The 20,228-nt window shown below is 56.2% G+C and overlaps 1 long non-coding RNA gene across 1 annotated transcript; it reads left to right on the top strand.

Annotated features, from left to right (window-relative positions):
• The first annotated feature begins 1,074 nt into the window (after window positions 1-1,074).
• LOC141060499 (uncharacterized) lies at window positions 1,075-19,965 on the top strand. The gene is made up of 2 exons (XR_012222712.1): window positions 1,075-1,275; window positions 18,650-19,965. It is a non-coding gene; the product is annotated as an uncharacterized lncRNA (long non-coding RNA).
• Window positions 19,966-20,228: the final 263 nt, after the last annotated feature.

Here is a 20,228-nt window from a genome sequence, read left to right as displayed (position 1 = left end):
AGTCCTCTCCTCACACGGCTCCATGGTGCGGCCCCTCAGTCCTCTCCTCACACGGCTCCATGGTGCGGCCCCTCAGTCCTCTCCTCACACGGCTCCATGGTGCGGCCCCTCAGTCCTCTCCTCACACGGCTCCATGGTGCGGCCCCTCAGTCCTCTCCTCACACGGCTCCATGGTGCGGCCCCTCAGTCCTCTCCTCACACGGCTCCAAGGTGCGGCCCCTCAGTCCTCTCCTCACACGGCTCCAAGGTGCGGCCCCTCAGTCCTCTCCTCACACGGCTCCAAGGTGCAGCCCCTCAGTCCTCTCCTCACACGGCTCCAAGGTGCAGCCCCTCAGTCCTCTCCTCACACGGCTCCAAGGTGCAGCCCCTCAGTCCTCTCCTCACACGGCTCCAAGGTGCAGCCCCTCAGTCCTCTCCTCACACGGCTCCAAGGTGCAGCCCCTCAGTCCTCTCCTCACACGGCTCCAAGGTGCAGCCCCTCAGTCCTCTCCTCACACGGCTCCAAGGTGCAGCCCCTCAGTCCTCTCCTCACACGGCTCCAAGGTGCGGCCCCTCAGTCCTCTCCTCACACGGCTCCAAGGTGCAGCCCCTCAGTCCTCTCCTCACACGGCTCCAAGGTGCAGCCCCTCAGTCCTCTCCTCACACGGCTCCAAGGTGCAGCCCCTCAGTCCTCTCCTCACACGGCTCCAAGGTGCAGCCCCTCAGTCCTCTCCTCACACGGCTCCAAGGTGCAGCCCCTCAGTCCTCTCCTCACACGGCTCCAAGGTGCGGCCCCTCAGTCCTCTCCTCACACGGCTCCAAGGTGCTGCCCCTCAGTCCTCTCCTCACACGGCTCCAAGGTGCGGCCCCTCAGTCGTCTCCTCTCACGGCTCCACGGTGCGGCCCCTCAGTCGTCTCCTCACACGGCTCCACGGTGCGGCCCCTCAGTCCTCTCCTCACACGGCTCCACGGTGCGGCCCCTCAGTCCTCTCCTCACACGGCTCCATGGTGCGGCCCCTCAGTCCTCTCCTCACACGCTCCACGGTGCGGCCCCTCAGTCCTCTCCTCACACGGCTCCACGGTGCGGCCCCTCAGTCCTCTCCTCACACGGCTCCATGGTGCGGCCCCTCAGTCGTCTCCTCTCACGGCTCCATGGTGCACAGCAGAGTCCTGCAGACACTGAGACACCTGGAGCTCCGCCCCTGATCATGTGACTCCTCCCCATGTGACTGATCACATGACTGTGACGTCACGCAGGTCCTGTCCGCACACGGCGGGGCAGCTCTGCAGGTGGAGGTATGTGTGTGTTTCTGTCACTCGCTTCTATGGCGCCACCATATTCCTCAGCGCTGTACAGACATTATCACAATCTAATTCCCCATCAGTCTCTGGAGCGCGGGAGGAAACACGGGGAGAACATACAGACTCCCTGCAGATGGCGCCCTCCTCCTGTTATTGGGGAGGATTAACCCTTTATGCGGCTGATGATGGGAGGAGTTGTAGTTGTTATTCTCTGTGTGGTTACATCTGATGTCACATGACCGCTGCTGTATTCAGTCTCCAGCCCCCAGGACTCTCCTGTACCTTCCTCCCTATGACATGGCCTCAGTGTGGCCCCTCAGGGCTCCTGTACCTTCCTCCCTATGACATGGCCTCAGTGTGGCCCCTCAGGGATCCTGTACCTTCCTCCCTATGACATGGCCTCAGTGTGGCCCCTCAGGGCTCCTGTACCTTCCTCCCTATGACATGGCCTCAGTGTGGCCCCTCAGGGATCCTGTACCTTCCTCCCTATGACATGGCCTCAGTGTGGCCCCTCAGGGCTCCTGTACCTTCCTCCCTATGACATGGCCTCAGTGTGGCCCCTCAGGGATCCTGTACCTTCCTCCCTATGACATGGCCTCAGTGTGGCCCCTCAGGGCTCCAGTACCTTCCTCCCTATGACATGGCCTCAGTGTGGCTCCTCAGGGCTCCTGTACCTTCCTCCCTATGACATGGCCTCAGTGTGGCCCCTCAGGACTCCTGTACCTTCCTCCCTATGACATGGCCTCAGTGTGGCCCCTCAGGACTCCTGTACCTTCCTCCCTATGACATGGCCTCAGTGTGGCCCCTCAGGACTCCTGTACCTTCCTCCCTATGACATGGCCTCAGTGTGGCCCCTCAGGACTCCTGTACCTTCCTCCCTATGACATGGCCTCAGTGTGGCCCCTCAGGGATCCTGTACCTTCCTCCCTATGACATGGCCTCAGTGTGGCTCCTCAGGGCTCCTGTACCTTCCTCCCTATGACATGGCCTCAGTGTGGCTCCTCAGGGCTCCTGTACCTTCCTCCCTATGACATGGCCTCAGTGTGGCCCCTCAGGACTCCTGTACCTTCCTCCCTATGACATGGCCTCAGTGTGGCCCCTCAGGACTCCTGTACCTTCCTCCCTATGACATGGCCTCAGTGTGGCTCCTCAGGGCTCCTGTACCTTCCTCCCTATGACATGGCCTCAGTGTGGCCCCTCAGGACTCCTGTACCTTCCTCCCTATGACATGGCCTCAGTGTGGCCCCTCAGGACTCCTGTACCTTCCTCCCTATGACATGGCCTCAGTGTGGCCCCTCAGGGATCCTGTACCTTCCTCCCTATGACATGGCCTCAGTGTGGCCCCTCAGGACTCCTGTACCTTCCTCCCTATGACATGGTCTCAGTGTGGCTCCTCAGGGCTCCTGTACCTTCCTCCCTATGACATGGCCTCAGTGTGGCCCCTCAGGACTCCTGTACCTTCCTCCCTATGACATGGCCTCAGTGTGGCCCCTCAGGACTCCTGTACCTTCCTCCCTATGACATGGCCTCAGTGTGGCTCCTCGGGACTCTCCTGTACCTTCCTCCCTATGACATGGCCTCAGTGTGGCCCCTCAGGACTCCTGTACCTTCCTCCCTATGACATGGCCTCAGTGTGGCCCCTCAGGGCTCCTGTACCTTTCTCCCTATGACATGGCCTCAGTGTGGCTCCTCGGGACTCTCCTGTACCTTCCTCCCTATGACATGGCCTCAGTGTGGCCCCTCAGGGCTCCTGTACCTTCCTCCCTATGACATGGCCTCAGTGTGGCTCCTCAGGACTCTCCTGTACCTTCTTCCCTATGACATGGCCTCAGTGTGGCCCCTCAGGACTCCTGTACCTTCCTCCCTATGACATGGCCTCAGTGTGGCCCCTCAGGGCTCCTGTACCTTCCTCCCTATGACATGGCCTCAGTATGGCCCCTCAGGACTCCTGTACCTTCCTCCCTATGACATGGCCTCAGTGTGGCCCCTCAGGACTCCTGTACCTTCCTCCCTATGACATGGCCTCAGTATGGCCCCTCAGGACTCCTGTACCTTCCTCCCTATGACATGGTCTCAGTGTGGCCCTTCAGGGCTCCTGTACCTTCCTCCTTATGACATGGCCCCAGTGTGGCCCCTCCGAGCTCCTGTACTTTCCTCCCTATGACATGGCCTCAGTGTGGCCCCTCAGGGCTCCTGTACCTTCCTTCCTATGACATGGCCTCAGTGTGGCCCCTCCGAGCGCCTGTACTTTCCTCCCTATGACATGGCCTCAGTGTGTCCCCTCAGGGCTCCTGTACCTTCCTCCCTATGACATGGCCTCAGTGTGGCCCCTCAGGGCTCCTGTACCTTCCTCCCTATGACATGGCCTCAGTATGGCCCCTCAGGACTCCTGTACCTTCCTCCCTATGACATGGCCTCAGTGTGGCCCCTCAGGGCTCCTGTACCTTCCTCCTTATGACATGGCCTCAGTGTGGCCCCTCCGAGCTCCTGTACTTTCTTCCCTATTACATGGCCTCAGTGTGGCCCCTCAGGGCTCCTGTACCTTTCTCCCTATGACATGGCCTAAACATTGCCTCTCAGGGCTCCTGATACTTCCTCCCTATGACAAGGCCTCAGTGCGGCCCCTCAGGACTCCTGTACATTCCTTCTTATGACATGGCCTCAGTGTGGCCCCTCAGGACTCTCCTGTAACTTCCTCCCTATGTCATGGCCTCATTGTGGCCCCTCAGGGCTCCTGTACCTTCCTCCCTATCACATGGCCTCAGTATGGCCCCTCAGGACTCCTGTACCTTCCTCCCTATGACATGGCCTCAGTGTGGCCCCCAGGACTCTCCTGTACCTTCCTCCCTATGACATGGCCTCAGTGTGGCCCCTCCGAGCTCCTGTACTTTCCTCCCTATGACATGGCCTCAGTGTGGCCCCTCAGGGCTCCTGTACCTTCCTCCCTATGACATGGCCTCAGTGTGGCCCCTCAGGGCTCCTGTACCTTCCTCCCTATGACATGGCCTAAACATTGCCTCTCAGGGCTCCTGATACTTCCTCCCTATGACATGGCCTCAGTGCGGCCCCTCAGGACTCCTGTACATTCCTTCTTATGACATGGCCTCAGTGTGGCCCCTCAGGACTCTCCTGTAACTTCCTCCCTATGGCATGGCCTCAGTGTGGCCCGTCAGGGCTCCTGTACCTTCCTCCCTATGACATGGCCTCAGTATGCCCCCTCAGGACTCCTGTACCTTCCTCCCTATGACATGGCCTCATTGTGGCCCCCAGGACTCTCCTGTACCTTCCTCCCTATGACATGGCCTCAGTGTGGCCCCTCCGAGCTCCTGTACTTTCCTCCCTATGACATGGCCTCAGTGTGGCCCCTCAGGGCTCCTGTACCTTCCTCCCTATGACATGGCCTCAGTGTGGCCCCTCAGGGCTCCTGTACCTTCCTCCCTATGACATGGCCTCACTATGGCCCCTCAGGACTCCTGTACCTTCCTCCCTATGACATGGCCTCAGTGTGGCCCCTCAGGGCTCCTGTACCTTCCTCCTTATGACATGGCCTCAGTGTGGCCCCTCCGAGCTCCTGTACTTTCCGCCCTATGACATGGCCTCAGTGTGGCCCCTCAGGGCTCCTGTACCTTCCTCCCTATGACATGGCCTCAGTGTGGCCCCTCAGGGCTCCTGTACCTTCCTCCCTATGACATGGCCTCAGTGCGGCCCCTCAGGACTCCTGTACATTCCTTCTTATGACATGGCCTCAGTGTGGCCCCTCAGGACTCTCCTGTAACTTCCTCCCTATGGCATGGCCTCAGTGTGGCCCCTCAGGGCTCCTGTACCTTCCTCCCTATGACATGGCCTCAGTATGGCCCCTCAGGACTCCTGTACCTTCCTCACTATGACATGGCCTCAGTGTGGCCCCCAGGACTCTCCTGTACCTTCCTCCTTATGACATGGCCTCAGTGTGGCCCCTCAGAGCTCCTGTACTTTCCTCCCTATGACATGGCCTCAGTGTGGCCCCTCAGGGCTCCTGTACCTTCCTCCCTATGACAAGGCCTCAGTGTGGCCCCTCAGGGCTCCTGTACCTTCCTCCCTATGACATGGCCTAAACATTGCCTCTCAGGGCTCCTGATCCTTCCTCCCTATGACATGGCCTCAGTGTGGCCCCTCAGGACTCCTGTACCTTCCTCCCTATGACATAGCCTCAGTGTGGCCCCTCAGGACTCTCCTGTACCTTCCTCCCTATGACATGGCCTCAGTGTGGCCCCCAGGTCTCTCCTGTACGTTCCTCCCTATGACATGGCCTCAGTGTGGCCCCCAGGACTCTCCTGTACCTTCCTCCCTATGACATGGCCTAAGTGAGGAACCACTGTGCCACGGACCGTGGAGAGCCTGCAGCGGGCAGGGTCTGCATTTGAGTGCAGCAGGCAGGGTCTGCATCGGAGTGCAGCAGGCAGGGTCTGCATCGGAGTGCAGCAGGCAGGGTCTACATCGAAGTGCAGCAGGAACAGGTATGCAACCTTACACAACTTTGACTGCAAAACAGGAAGGTTGTTCAGGCACCTCTGCAGTGGAGAGGAAGCTATATATACAGTTGTGCTCAGATGTTTACATACCCCATCAGAATTTTTGCTATTTTGGCCTTTCAGAGAATATGAATAATAACACAAAACATCCAAATGACCCTGATCAAAAGTTTACATACTCGATTTCTTAATACCGTGTATTGCCCCCTCTAACATCAATGACAGCTTGAAGTCTTTTGCGGTAGTTGTGGATGAGGTTCTTTATTTTCACAGATGGAAACCTGCCTACTCTTCTTGGCAAAAAGCCTCCAGTTCCTGTAAATTCTTGGCCTGTCTAGCATGAACTGCGCGCTTGAGATCTCCCCAGAGTGTCTCAATGATATTGAGGTCAGGAGACTGCGATGGCCACTCCACAACCTTCACTTTGTTCTGCTGTAGCCAATGACATGTAGACTTGACCTTGTGTTTTGGACCGTTGTTGTAACGGGGTCTACCAAGCTGGGGTACCTCTTTCAGTACCACCCCGTGTTTTCGGAGGTCCGCTCTGCGTTGGCTGGAGTCTGAATGAATGACGCTGGCGATATTTACTGTGGGAATTGCAAAGGTGGGGGGGAGGGCGGTCAAAAGGGGAATGCTGATGCATTAGGGACATGCATCTCACATAGAACCTATTATACATACATATAACTGCACAACATATTCTGGGTGCTAAGTGGTTCTGTAACACGTAACACGGCTCCCCTTTTCAGCGACGTGATCGGCATACACAGTCTGATTCTCAACGGATCGGTTTGGGGATGGGGGGTTTATGGGGTTGGTACAAGTTCCGTTTGTCGACTTAGTCCATCGGCGTTACCATTTTGTTTGCCGGGTCTGTAGTGGTTGGTGAAGTCCAGAGGTTGTAGGGCTAAACTCCACCGCAGCAATCTGGCGTTGTCTCCGGAGACCCGATTAAGCCAGACTAGGGGATTATGGTCCGTTAGGAGGGAAAACTGTCGTCCATACAAATATGGTTGCAACTTCTTGAGTGCCCATACTACCGCCAGGCACTCCTCGATGGCCACATAGCTTACTTCACGGGGCAGTAGTTTCCGACTCAGGTAAGCTACCGGGTGTTCTTGGCCGTCCGGCCCGACTTGGCTCAGTACTGCCCCCAATCCAAACATAGAAGCGTCTGTGTGAACAAGGAAACATTTAGTTGGATCGGGTGCGGCCAATACAGGGGTATTGGTGAGGGTGTCCTTTAGTTGGCGGAAGGCTTCCTCACACTCTGAGGTCCAGGTTACCTGGCGGGGTTGGTTCTTACGGGTTAAATCAGTGAGGGGCTTTGCTACGCTGCTGTAATTGTGAACGAATTTCCTGTAATACCCCGCTGTCCCTAGAAACGCCATGACCTGGGTTTTAGTGCGTGGGATGGGCCATTTGGCTATGGCCTCAATCTTGGCTGGTTCTGGTCGCTGTTTCCCACTTCCCACCCAATGCCCTAAATACTGAACCTCTGCTTTGCCCACGTGACACTTGTTTGGGTTCAGGGTGATTCCTGTCTGGTGGATCCTGTCCAATACTGTCTCTAAGTGATTTAGATGCTCTTCCCATGTCGCACTGTAGATGGCGATGTCATCCAGGTAGGCACAAGCATAGTCCAGGAGACCATCCAGAAGCCGGTCAGCCAGCCTTTGGAAGGTCGCCGGGGCATTCTTCATCCTGAATGGCATAACTCGAAACTGGAATAAGCCGAACGGGGTGACAAATGCCGACTTGGGAATAGCGTCAGGACTAAGGAGAATCTGCCAGTAGCCTTTGCATAGATCGATTGTGGTCAAATACTTTGCCCCCGCCAGCCGGTCTAACAACTCATCCACACGCGGCATGGGGTATGCATCTGTCACTGTTTTCTCATTGAGCTTACGATAGTCTACACAAAACCGTGTAGTCCCATCCTTCTTGGGCACTAACACTACGGGGGATGCCCAGGGACTATCTGACTCTTCAATGACCCCTAAATGCAACATCTCTTGTATCTCTTGTCGCATCCTCTCTCGTACAGACTCAGGGACACGGAAGGGGTTTTGTCACAGGGGGGTCTGATCCTGGGTCTCAACCTTGTGTTGTGCCAGGCGAGTCTACCCCGGTCTCTCTGAAAACATCCTCTGTCGCAGCCTCAACAACGCCTCCGCCTGCTGTCTCTCCCGGGGGCCTAGGTCTTCACCCAAGTGTACCTGGTCCCATGTTTTAGACTGAATCCTTTCCCCTAAGACATCCGCAAGGGAAGTCCGGCTAAATCTTCTGCTTCAGGTGCACAGATGGCCACTATCTCTTCAGGGCGCTCCCGGTAGGGCTTCAGCATATTCACGTGGAACATGTGGATAACCCTGGGGTCGTCACAATCGGCGACATTATAGGTTGTGTCAGCTATTTTCCCCACTACCTGGTAGGGCCCCTGCCATGCAGCTTGAAACTTGTTCTGCTTAGTGGGCTCTAACACGAGGACCTTCTGTCCTATTTCCAATGTGCGCTCTCTGGCCCTCCGATCATACCATATGCGCTGGCGCCGCTGGGTCGCCTGCATGTTCTCACGTACAGCCTGAGTCAGCTCCTGTAGGCGGTCCCGGAATTCCAGCACATAGGGTACAATAGGTACCCCTTCTATGAGGCCCTCCCCTTCCCAGTGTTCCCGCACTAAGTCTAGGGGTCCCCTTACCCGTCTCCCGTATACCAGCTCGAACGGGGAGAACCCCGTGGATTCTTGGGGCACCTCCCGATAGGCAAACAGGAGGTGTGGCAAGAATTTCTCCCAGTCCCTGTAGGTCCTGGTAAAAGTCCCAATGAGCTGTTTTAATGTCCCGTTAAAGCGTTCACACAACCCATTGGTTTGCGGGTGGTACGGGGCGCTTCTAATGGACTTTACGCCGCACAGCTTCCACAGTTGGTTGGTCACCTCTGCTGTAAACTGGTACCCTGGTCCGAGATAATCTCCCGGGGAAATCCAACCCGTGAGAAAACCTGGATCAGGGCGGCGGCCACCGTCTCTGCCAGTATGTTAGGTAACGCAACCGCCTCTGGATACCGTGTGGCATAATCTACCACTGTCAATATATACTTTTTCCCGGACGGACTGGGTTTGGCTAACGGTCCTATGAGATCGACTACTACTCGGCTAAATAGTTCCTCCACAATGGGGAGGGGGCGTAATCTGGCCTTGCATCGATCCCCCCTCTTGCCAATGCGCTGACAACTGTCACAGGTCTGGCAGTACTGACGAACATCATAGGTTACCCCCGGCCAAAAGAAATTTTGTGTCAGACGATGCCTGGTGCGACTGACGCCGAAGTGCCCGGCCAAGGGTATATCATGAGAGATTCGCAGTAGCTCCTGCCTATACTTCTTGGGAACTACCAGCTGTTGTTTTATAGTGGGGCTCGTCCCTGTGTGGTGCTGCTCTGTGAGCCGGTAGAGGAGTCCCTGATGCCATACAAACTGTTCCCCTTCCAGTACTCCTCTCCCCTCCTGTGCCTTCCCACGATATCCCTCTAATGAAGGATCCTCAAGTAACTCCCTCTTAAATTCATCTGGGGTGGCCCAAGAGAAATGTGTCTGGCTATGGGAATACGTGCAGGGCTGGGATGTCTTACCTGGGCCTCCTCTGAGTGTGATTCCGCCTCCGCAGCTCGAGCTTGTCTCCGGGTGGTCACAGGATAGGTCTCAGCCAGAGGGGCCACCAAGAATGCAGACAACATGGGCCCCAAGTCATTTCCCAGCAAGACGTCTGCAGGCAAATCCTCCATCAAGCCGACCTCAACAAGGCCATCCCCGACTCCCCAGTTCAGGTGAATCCTGGCAGTGGGTAGTCGATGTATAGCTCCCCCTGCTACACGGACTGCCACTGTCCGGTCCGTCTTCTCTTGGTCCCGGACAGAATGAGGCTTCACAAGGGTCAAAGTTGCTCCGGAATCTCTTAGTCCCTGCATACGTTTCCCATTAACCTACACGACCTGTCGATGCTGTTGTCTATTATCTGCCCGGGCTGCCTGCAAGGGGTCTACTTCATGCAGCACTTCCTCCATCTCTTCCACCCCTTGGTTAGTCGTAGCCCCCAATGCCGGGTCAGCTTCGCTTTGGTAGCAGTGTACAGCAGCCCGGCTGAAGGTAGCTGTTCCCGCCTTTGGCCACTGGGTATGCTGAGTCTGGTCGGGGCATTGTCTTTGCAGGTGGCCCAGCTGACGGCAGGTGTGGCATCGCGCCCCAGGGGGACTGTGGTAGGCCGGGTTTCTAGCTGGTCCCCCTACAATCTTCGGTGGTTTGGGGCCCTCCAGGTCCATGGGCGGGCCCCTAGTGACCACCTTTGATCCGGAGAACTGCGGCCTCCTGGCATCATGATGTTCACCGGCCAGACAAGCGGCTTCCTCAAGAGTCGTTGGCCGCCTGTCCCGAAGCCATTCCTGTGTCTCGGGGTTTAGTCCATTAAAGAATCGTTCTAACAGGAAGAGCTGGAGGACGTCCTCCTTAGTGGTTGCTTGGCTCCCTTGTACCCACTGTAGCAGTGACCGCCGTAATTTACAGGCCCATTCAGCGTGGGTATCGGTTACGCGTTTTATAAGTCCGCGGAACTTTTGGCGATAGGCCTTTGGTGTCAGAGCATACCAGGCCAAGATCACTTCTTTGATCCGCTCATAGTCCATACAGTCCTCATCAGGTACCGTGCGATAGGCGTCCCGCTGTCCGGCCTGTCTGCTGGCCAGAATCTGAACCCGTTCCTCCGGCTTCACTTGATGAATGGCACACTGCCGCTCAAAGTCCTGCAGAAAGCCATCAATGTCTTCCTCTGCCTCCCCAACTGTCGGAAGGCATTATACTGGATCTTTTTGTGGCTTACTGTTGAAGGTACCTGGTCAAAGGCCAGAGCTCCCCCTGCTTGCTGGCTCTCCTCTCTCCACTCTACCATCTCCATCTTGGCCAGCTCCACTTTGGTCCGCTCTGCCATCTCCATCTTGGCTAGCTCTGTCCTGGTCCGCTCGGCCATCTTTTCCTTCAGATCAGTACGCACATCAGCCATCACCTCTCGTATGATCTCTACTGCAGGGTTTGGGCCATAGAAAGCCAGTCTGTTCTTTACCTCCCTCTGGAATTCGGTCTCCTCCACGTTCACATTCGGGGGCGCTGCACTGTCGTGTTCCATGATTGCTGCTATCAAATCCGCTTTTGTTTTGTTGCTGGCGATCAACCCTCGGGCTTCCACCAGATCTTTTAATGTAGTCCTCTTTAACTTCTGGTAGTTATTTTCCATTCATTCCTTTCCTCCTGTAGAAGGGGTATCAAATCCCACTGCTGCCACCAGTGTAACGGGGTCTACCAAGCTGGGGTACCTCTTTCAGTATCACCCCGTGTTTTCGGAGGTCCGCTCTGCGTTGGCTGGAGTCTGAATGAATGACGCTGGCTGGAATCCCTTGGTTACATGGGCGCATATAAAAGATCAGTGCTTCTCCATGTATTTCCAGACTGACAACACTTTACTCACAGGACACAGAATATATCACACAGATACAGAGGGCAGGCCAATAGAAAAGCGTCAGGCCAGACTTGCATTACAAAAGCCGCAGGTCGCCCGAGCCTGACGATATTTACTGTGGGAATTACAAAGGTGGGGGGAGGGCGGACAAAAGGGGAATGCTGATGCATTAGGGATATGCATCTCACATAGAACCTATTATCCATACACATAACTGCACAACATATTCTGGGTGCTAAGTGGTTCTGTAACACGTAACAGTTGTCATGTTGGAACTTCCAAGTACATCCCATGTGCAGCTTCTAGGCTGATGATTCCAAATTTGCCTCCAGGATTTGTATAATGCCTGTGTGTTTGTCCTTGTTTCTCTGGCATTACTCTGCATGTCTGTGCGCTTACCATTTACTCCTTTCCCTCTAATCAACTGGGATACTGTTGTCTGTTACCTGTATGGATGCTGCTCCGTTCCCTGCTCTGCTGCGTAGCCGTACATGTGTTGTAGAGAAGGGTTCCCCAACTCCAGTCCTCAAGGCCCAACAACAGGTCATGTGTAAGGTACACCTGGGGTGGACCCGCTAGACCGTGGCAACGAACCTCCCGGGGGCGAGCTGACCAGGTGGACCACCCCCTATACAGGGAGCGTTTGGGGCAAGCCCGCGGGTAACTATTACCACGGCAGCTGGTACCCTGGAGAGTAACGACAGACAGACTACTAGAGCCGGGTTGGGGGTACAGGACTGACGGTACCGGCTTGGAGACACAGGACAGGCGGCACGGCTGGGAGACACAGGACAGGCGGGCACGGCTGGGAGACACAGGACAGGCGGGCACGGCTGGGAGACACAGGACAGGCGGGCACGGCTGGGAGACACAGGACAGGCGGGCACGGCTGGGAGACACAGGACAGGCGGGCACGGCTGGGAGACACAGGACCTAGGAAAGAGGAAAAAGGAGAGGTGAACGAGCCACGGATGGACAGGACGCGATAGCGAGCATAGAGGGCGGCCAAAATCACTAGGGAAAAGCAGTGATACTCAGGCACCGCTGGCAGGAAGAGGCGGCCAGATATAGGGGCTAGTAGGAGGACTTCCGGGTCGTGACCTAAGGTGGAGGAGGAGCAGGCGCGCGTCCTCAGGAGGAGGAGGAGGAGCGCGCGTGCCCAGGCACAGTATGTGCGCGCGCCCGCCGAGCAGGAGGGGCGGGAGCGCGCACCCGGCGCGGTCCGGAAGACCGGACGAAGGGGACCGCCGGACAGAGAAGAGGAGCCGGGGAGGACCGAGGACGGCGGCGCAGAGGGAAGCAGGATGCCGGAGGAAGGGTAAGCTGCGGCCGGGAGGAGGCAGAGAGAGGAGCGCGCGGCAGCCGCCGCGTGACAGTACCCCCCTCCTTACGCGCCCCCCTCCGCAGTCCGGAAAAGAATTTGGCCAAGATTCGAGGAGCCTGGATGTTCTCTTGGGGCTCCCAGGACCTCTCCTCGGGACCAAAGCCCTTCCAATCAACCAAGAAAAAGGTTCTCCCCTTTTGCTTTCTCATGGCCAAAATATCTTTAACCTCAAATACATCGTCTGCGGAGACAGGCGGAGGTGAGTGAGGGGCTTTAGAAAGGAAACGATTGAAGACGACTGGTTTTAGCAAGGACACATGAAAGGCATTAGGGATACGGAGAGAGGCAGGAAGCCGTAGTTTATAGGAGACATCGTTAATACGGGACAAGATCTCAAAAGGTCCAATATAACGGGGACCCAGTTTATGGGAAGGGACCTTGAGGCGAATAAACTTGGAGGCCAGCCAAACTTTATCACCAGGGTGATATGGCGGAGCATCCAGGCGTCTTTTGTCGGCGTGTCTCTTAACTCTGTTACGTACCAACTCGAGAGCGGCCTTGGTCTCCTGCCAGATCCTGGAGAATTCCCCGGTCAGAAGGTCAGCCGCCGGTACACCCGAGACAGGAGGAACCGGTAGAGGTACACCAGGATGTTGCCCATAGACGATAAAGAAAGGGGACTTGCCTGAAGACTCGCTGGCGTGGTTATTATAGGCGAACTCAGCCCACGGGAGAAGTTCAGCCCAGTCGTTCTGGTGGACATTGGAAAAATGCCGGAGGTAGTTCACCAAGCACTGATTTGTCCGTTCAGCCTGACCGTTGGACTGGGGGTGGTAAGATGAGGAGAAGTCGAGAGTGACATCCATTGATCTGCATAGGGCTCTCCAGAAGCGAGAGGTAAATTGGACTCCTCTGTCAGAAACAATATGTTGGGGCAGTCCATGAAGACGGAAGATGTGCTGAACAAAGATCTTCGCCAAGGCTGGAGCTGATGGTAAGCCGGAAAGGGGAACGAAGTGTGCCATCTTAGAAAACCTATCAACCACCACTAGGACGACTGTACAGTTGGCAGAGTGGGGTAGGTCCGTAATAAAGTCCATGGCAATGTGTTGCCAGGGGGACGAGGGTATAGGAAGCGGGTGTAGAAGCCCAGAAGGTAACTGCCTAGGCACCTTGATCTTGGCACAGGAGAGACAGGAGGCGACGAAATCCCGGACATCCTGGGGAAGAGTCGGCCACCAGTAGTAGCGGGCTACCAGGTGAAGTGTCTTCTTAATCCCAAGATGGCCAGCCAGTTTGGAAGCATGTCCCCAGTGAAGGATTCGTCCTCGGTCCTTCTCCGGCACAAAAGTCTTGCCAGGTGGAGGTGAGAGAAGAGAAAGTGGTGCCACCGTGATGAGCCGGGATGGATCCAAGATATGCGTGGGTTCTTCTTCGACATCTGAGGGAAGGAAGGATCTGGACAAGGCGTCAGCTTTGAGGTTCTTGTTGCCTGGGCGAAAATGTAGATAAAAATCGAATCGAGCGAAGAACAGAGACCACCTGGCCTGGCGTGGGTTGAGTCTCTGCGCAGACCGAAGATAGGCTAGATTCTTATGATCTGTGAAGATTGTGAAGGGATGTGCGGCGCCCTCCAATAAGTATCTCCACTCTTCTAGAGCTAACTTGATGGCCAGCAGTTCTCGGTCCCCTATGGAATAATTCCGCTCTGGGGTGGAAAAGGACTTGGAAAAGAAGCCGCACGTGACGAGTTTACCGGAAGAAGATTTTTGAGACAAAACCGCTCCGGCTCCAGTTGCTGATGCATCCACTTCGAGGACGAACGGTTTGTTGGCCTCAGGACGATGGAGTACGGAAGCCGTGGTAAAAGCTCGTTTTAGAGATAGGAAGGCCTCCTCTGCTTCAGGGGTCGAGACGTGGGGGTTGGCTCCTTTACGAATCAAAGATGAGATAGAGCCGGCCAATGAGGAAAAATGAGGGATGAACTGCCGATAATAATTTGCGAAGCCGAGAAATCGCTGAACGGCTTTCACCCCTTGGGGACGTGGCCAGTTGAGCACGGCAGACACCTTCGCCGGATCCATACGCAGGCCGAAGTCGGAGATGATATATCCCAAAAATGGAAGGGAGGACTGTTCAAAGACGCACTTCTCCAATTTGGCGTACAGACGATTCTCCCTCAATCGGAACAACACTCGGCGAACATCTCTTCTGTGGGTGGACAGATCGGGAGAGAAGATCAGGATATCGTCAAGGTATACAACCACACTGGAGTACAGAAGGTCTCGGAAGATGTCGTTCACGAATTCTTGAAAAACTGCGGGAGCGTTGCACAACCCGAAGGGCATGACGAGGTACTCGTAGTGTCCATCCCTGGTGTTGAAGGCGGTCTTCCGTTCATCTCCGGAGCGAATACGGACGAGATTATAGGCTCCTCGGAGATCCAATTTAGAGAAGATTCGCGCACCTCGCAGCCGGTCGAACAGCTCGGGGATGAGAGGCAGAGGATATCTGTTCTTGATGGTAATCTGGTTAAGACCTCGATAGTCAATACAGGGGCGGAGAGACCCGTCCTTTTTCTTAACAAAAAAGAAGCCAGCCCCAGCGGGAGAAGAAGACTTTCGGATGAAGCCTTTGGCCAAATTCTCTTGTACATACTCAGACATGGCCTGGGACTCGAGTGGACTCAAGGGATAGATTCGCCCCCGGGGCGGAGTCGAGCCGGGAACAAGCTCGATGGGGCAATCATATTGCCGATGCGGTGGAAGAGCCTCTGCCTCTTTCTTATCAAAGACATCTGAAAAAGCCCAATAGACCGAGGGCAAATCCGCAGGACCCGAGACAGGAGACGAGCATTTGAGGGGTTGTACTGGACGAAGACATCTAGTCTGGCAAACGCAGCCCCAGCGAAGGATGTCTCCGGTCCGCCAATCTAGGACAGGTTCATGCATCCTCAACCACGGAAGGCCCAGGAGCAAGGTGTGGGATAGAGATGGCAGCACGAAGAAGGTTATTCTCTCACGGTGCAGGACCCCGATCTGTAATTCCAGCTCTTCAGTGACCAACGTTACGGTCTCGCGCAAGGGAATCCCGTCGACTGAGGCTAACTGCCGGGGAACCTCCAAGGACCTAACAGGTATCCCCAATCTCTTCACCGCCTCGAGTTGGATGAAATTACCAGCAGCCCCTGAGTCAATATAGGCTAGCTCCGAGAAACGTTTGGATCCCTGGATAAACAAAACAGGAAGGGTCAAAGGTAGAGAGGTGTCGCAGGCACCTAGGGAGGCCTCTCTTACCTGTCCTAGGCGGAGGAGTTTCCCGGCCTCACAGGACAGGAACGTAGAAGGTGGGAGGCACTGCCACAATAGAGACAGAGACCATGAGTGAGTCTCTCCTGGCGGCGTAGCTCTGCGGGCCTGAGTCGGTCAACCTGCATGGGTTCAGGGGCTGACGCCGAGGTGGAAGGCCGGGCGCGGGGAGGACTGCGCATCGGAGGAGAGAACCGAGTGGGTCTTCTCTCCCTGACGGCCTCGCGGGAACGCTCGCGGAAACGCAAGTCAATTCGCGTTGCCAGCGAGATGAGATCTTCCAAAGAAGTAGGTGTATCCCTGCCTGCCAACTCATCCTTGATTCGGGGCGACAAGCCACGCCAAAAAGCCCCTACTAAAGCCTCATTGTTCCATCCTAGTTCAGAAGACAACGTACGGAACTGGATGGCGTACTGTCCCACAGAGAGAGCACCCTGGCGAAGGCAGAATAAGGACTCGGTAGCGGAGACCAGACGCCCGGGCTCATCAAAGACCTTGCGGAATGTCTCCAAGAAGGTTGCGAGCTGGGAGACTATCGGGTCATCTCGCTCCCACAAAGGATTCACCCAAGCCAATGCCTCACCCTCTAAGTGGGAAATCATAAAGGCCACCTTGGCCCGGTCGGAGGGATACTGCAGGGGTGCCAGCTCGAAGTGCAACTGACACTGGTTAATGAACCCCCGACAGAGCTTGGGATCCCCACTATAGCGTGGGGGTTTAGCCAAGCGGGGCGAGGACTGGGAAGCTGCCGCAGGCACAGGGACAGCGGCCGCCGTCTGTAGAGCTAGAAGGCGGTTATCTACAGAAGCTATGTAGTTTAAAATATGGGCCTGGGTGTCGCGCTGCTGAGCAAGCTCCTGCTGTAAGCCGGAGATCTGGGAGGCAATCCCCGGATCGGAGGTTTGCAGAGATGAAAGTCTGGACTCCATCGACTTGAGGAACGACATGATCCTCGCCTGATTCTCACGAAGGAACAAAAGTTCCTTTTGGGTCGGGGTCGGGGTACCAGCGGAATCCATGGCCTGAGTATTCTGTAAGGTACACCTGGGGTGGACCCACTAGACCGTGGCAACGAACCTCCCGGGGGCGAGCTGACCAGGTGGACCACCCCCTATACAGGGAGCGTTTGGGGCAAGCCCGCGGGTAACTATTACCACGGCAGCTGGTACCCTGGAGAGTAACGACAGACAGACTACTAGAGCCGGGTTGGGGGTACAGGACTGACGGTACCGGCTTGGAGACACAGGACAGGCGGCACGGCTGGGAGACACAGGACAGGCGGGCACGGCTGGGAGACACAGGACAGGCGGGCACGGCTGGGAGACACAGGACAGGCGGGCACGGCTGGGAGACACAGGACAGGCGGGCACGGCTGGGAGACACAGGACAGGCGGGCACGGCTGGGAGACACAGGACCTAGGAAAGAGGAAAAAGGAGAGGTGAACGAGCCACGGATGGACAGGACGCGATAGCGAGCATAGAGGGCGGCCAAAATCACTAGGGAAAAGCAGTGATACTCAGGCACCGCTGGCAGGAAGAGGCGGCCAGATATAGGGGCTAGTAGGAGGACTTCCGGGTCGTGACCTAAGGTGGAGGAGGAGCAGGCGCGCGTCCTCAGGAGGAGGAGGAGGAGCGCGCGTGCCCAGGCACAGTATGTGCGCGCGCCCGCCGAGCAGGAGGGGCGGGAGCGCGCACCCGGCGCGGTCCGGAAGACCGGACGAAGGGGACCGCCGGACAGAGAAGAGGAGCCGGGGAGGACCGAGGACGGCGGCGCAGAGGGAAGCAGGATGCCGGAGGAAGGGTAAGCTGCGGCCGGGAGGAGGCAGAGAGAGGAGCGCGCGGCAGCCGCCGCTTGACATCATGTTTTCAGGATTTCCTTAGTATTGCTCTGCTCAGGTGATAATTGCTTCACCTGTGCAATACAAAGGAAATCCTGAAAACATGATCTGTTGGTGGGCATTGAGGACTGGAGTTGGGGAACCCTGTTGTAGAGTCTTTGCTCCTCTGCATAACCATCCGCATGTGCGGTTCCTGGCTGCCGCTGTGGAAGCTATCTGCGGGTTGCTAGGTCCTCTGCAGCTGGTGCATGACTTTCCACTTGTGTCCATATTTGCAGCTGCTGCCAGGTGCTGTAAGCCTCAGTTCTTATGCTGGCTATGTTGTACTGGTTTCTGTCTGTGCTTAGGGTGCGCATGGCCACACTTTCCCTGCTTTTATTAATGGTAGTGTGTGCGCTTGAATTGCTGTCCCCAGCCTATTGCTGAGGGGCAGCTGCTATTTAAAGTTCCTCTTCCATGTTGGGGATGGCCTGAGCTTCTCATTAGGTTCCTGAACCTAGCCATGTGTGTTTGGTCCTCCATGTTGCTCCTGGCCTGCCTTATCCTCAGCTCCTGTTCTGCCTGCTATCAGTTCTGGGAAAGCTGATGTCTTTGTCCCTGGACCTGTGCTGTCTCTGTGTTGGTACCAAAGCCCTTGCCCTGATTCCTGCTGTGTGATGTTCCCGGATTCCTTTTGTGTCTAGAACCACATATCCAGTAACTGTGAATTTCCGGTAACCTGTGTCCTGTGAATAAACCTGTGTTCATCTTTTGAAGATGAAGTCCGGTGTTTCTGCTGAGCGTCTACTATGCTGTGCTCAGCTTGGTTTGCGGTGTTAGCTCCATCCAGCTCTGGTGCAATCCTGTGGTGCTTGCACCATACCACTTGTGTTCCTTTTTAGGTCATGTCCGATGTCTTAAGTCTGGCGACCGCTGCCTGGTGCCTGATGAATAGTGCCTGGAGCCTGATGACTGGTGCCTGGAGCCTGACGACTGGTGCCTGGAGCCTGACGACCACTGTCTGGTGCAAGGAGGTCATGTCTGATGTCGGGAGCTGCCTGGAGCCTGGCGACCGCTGCCTGGTGCTTGGAGCCTGATGACCGCTGACTGGTGCTTGGAGCCTGACGACTGCTGCTTGGAGCCTGACGACCGCCACCTGGTGCCTGATGTCCGGTGCCTGGAGCCTGACGACCGGTGCCTGGAGCCTGACGACCACTGCCTGGTGTCCGGAGCCTGACGACCGCTGCCCAATGTTCTGCTGATGTCCTGCCTGGGTCCTGATGTTCTCTGTCTAGAGCTGTGTCCGTTGTCCGGAGTCCAGATGTCCAGCCTGTGTCCTGATGTCCAGTCTGTGGTCCAGCCTGTGTTCCAGAGTCTGTCCCACTCGTTTTCCTGGACTGGCTCCTCCTTTGTGTTCCTGGGGAGTCTCCAGTCTTGTTTCCTGGTGACGGCTCTGCCTATGTGTCCTGGATCTGACCAGCCGATGTCCAGAGCTGCCATGCTGATGATCTTGGACCTGTGCTGTCCGTGTCTTGCCTAAGTCCACATGTCCTGCCTTTGTCCTAGATGTCCAGCCTGTGTCCTGATGTCCAGTCCATGGTCCTGGTGGTCCAGCCTGTGTTTCAGAGTCGGTCCCGCTTGTGTTCCTGGATGGGCTCCTTCGTGTTCCTGGGGAGTCTCCAGTCTTGTTTCCTGGTGACGGCTCTGCCTGTGTGTCCTGGATCTGATCAGCCAATGTCCTGAGCTGCCATGCTGATGTTCCTGGACCTGTGCTGTCCATGTGTTGCCTTTATCCTGATGTCCTGCTGGTTCCCTGGGGTCTGCCCTGTGATGACGTCTGACCTAGGTCGGTGTCTGATGTTCTCCTGCTGTGCCTGCGCTATGCCTGAGGCCTGAGAGAGAGGTTCTCCTGATATGCCCGTGCCAGGTGACCCTGGACTGCATCAACCCGAGTTGAGCTTCTGCCATCCTCTGACCGAGGTCGGTGTTTGAAGTTCTCCTGCTGTGCCTGCGCTACGCCAGGGGCCCGAGAGAGAGGTTCTCCTGGTATGCCTGTGCCAGATGACCCTGGACTTCATCAACCCGTGATGACCTCCTGCCATCGTCTGCTAATTTGGGATGTGTGCCCTTCCTTGAAGTGCGGAATTGGGAGTCTGGCATTATGTCTTGTGTTCTGTATGTGACTTTGTCTTAGTAAACTTGTAAACTTTGTTCTTTACACCTGACGTTGTGCAGTGTCATCTAGTCCACCTTGCCCACATGCTCAGCTGCCAAAGAGCCCGGTCACTGCCCTTCCCTAGTCCAGGTAGGCCCGGGACCCCCTCTGTGATCCAGTGGGTCCACATTTTATTACCACCTGGGAAGCACGCCCCACTTCGTCATGGCCTGGCGGCGTGGAAGCGTACATTAAGCTAACCAAGCTAGCCGCATCCCATCCCCCTCCGTGACAATTTGCTAATGTATTTGCTGATAACGTGCTGC

Source organism: Dendrobates tinctorius, unplaced genomic scaffold (assembly GCF_039654945.1).
Source record: "Dendrobates tinctorius isolate UK_male_01 unplaced genomic scaffold, ASM3965494v1 ptg000237l, whole genome shotgun sequence".
In the NCBI taxonomy this organism is placed as follows: domain Eukaryota; kingdom Metazoa; phylum Chordata; class Amphibia; order Anura; family Dendrobatidae; genus Dendrobates; species Dendrobates tinctorius.
This window is presented reverse-complemented; position numbering and strand designations above follow the sequence as displayed.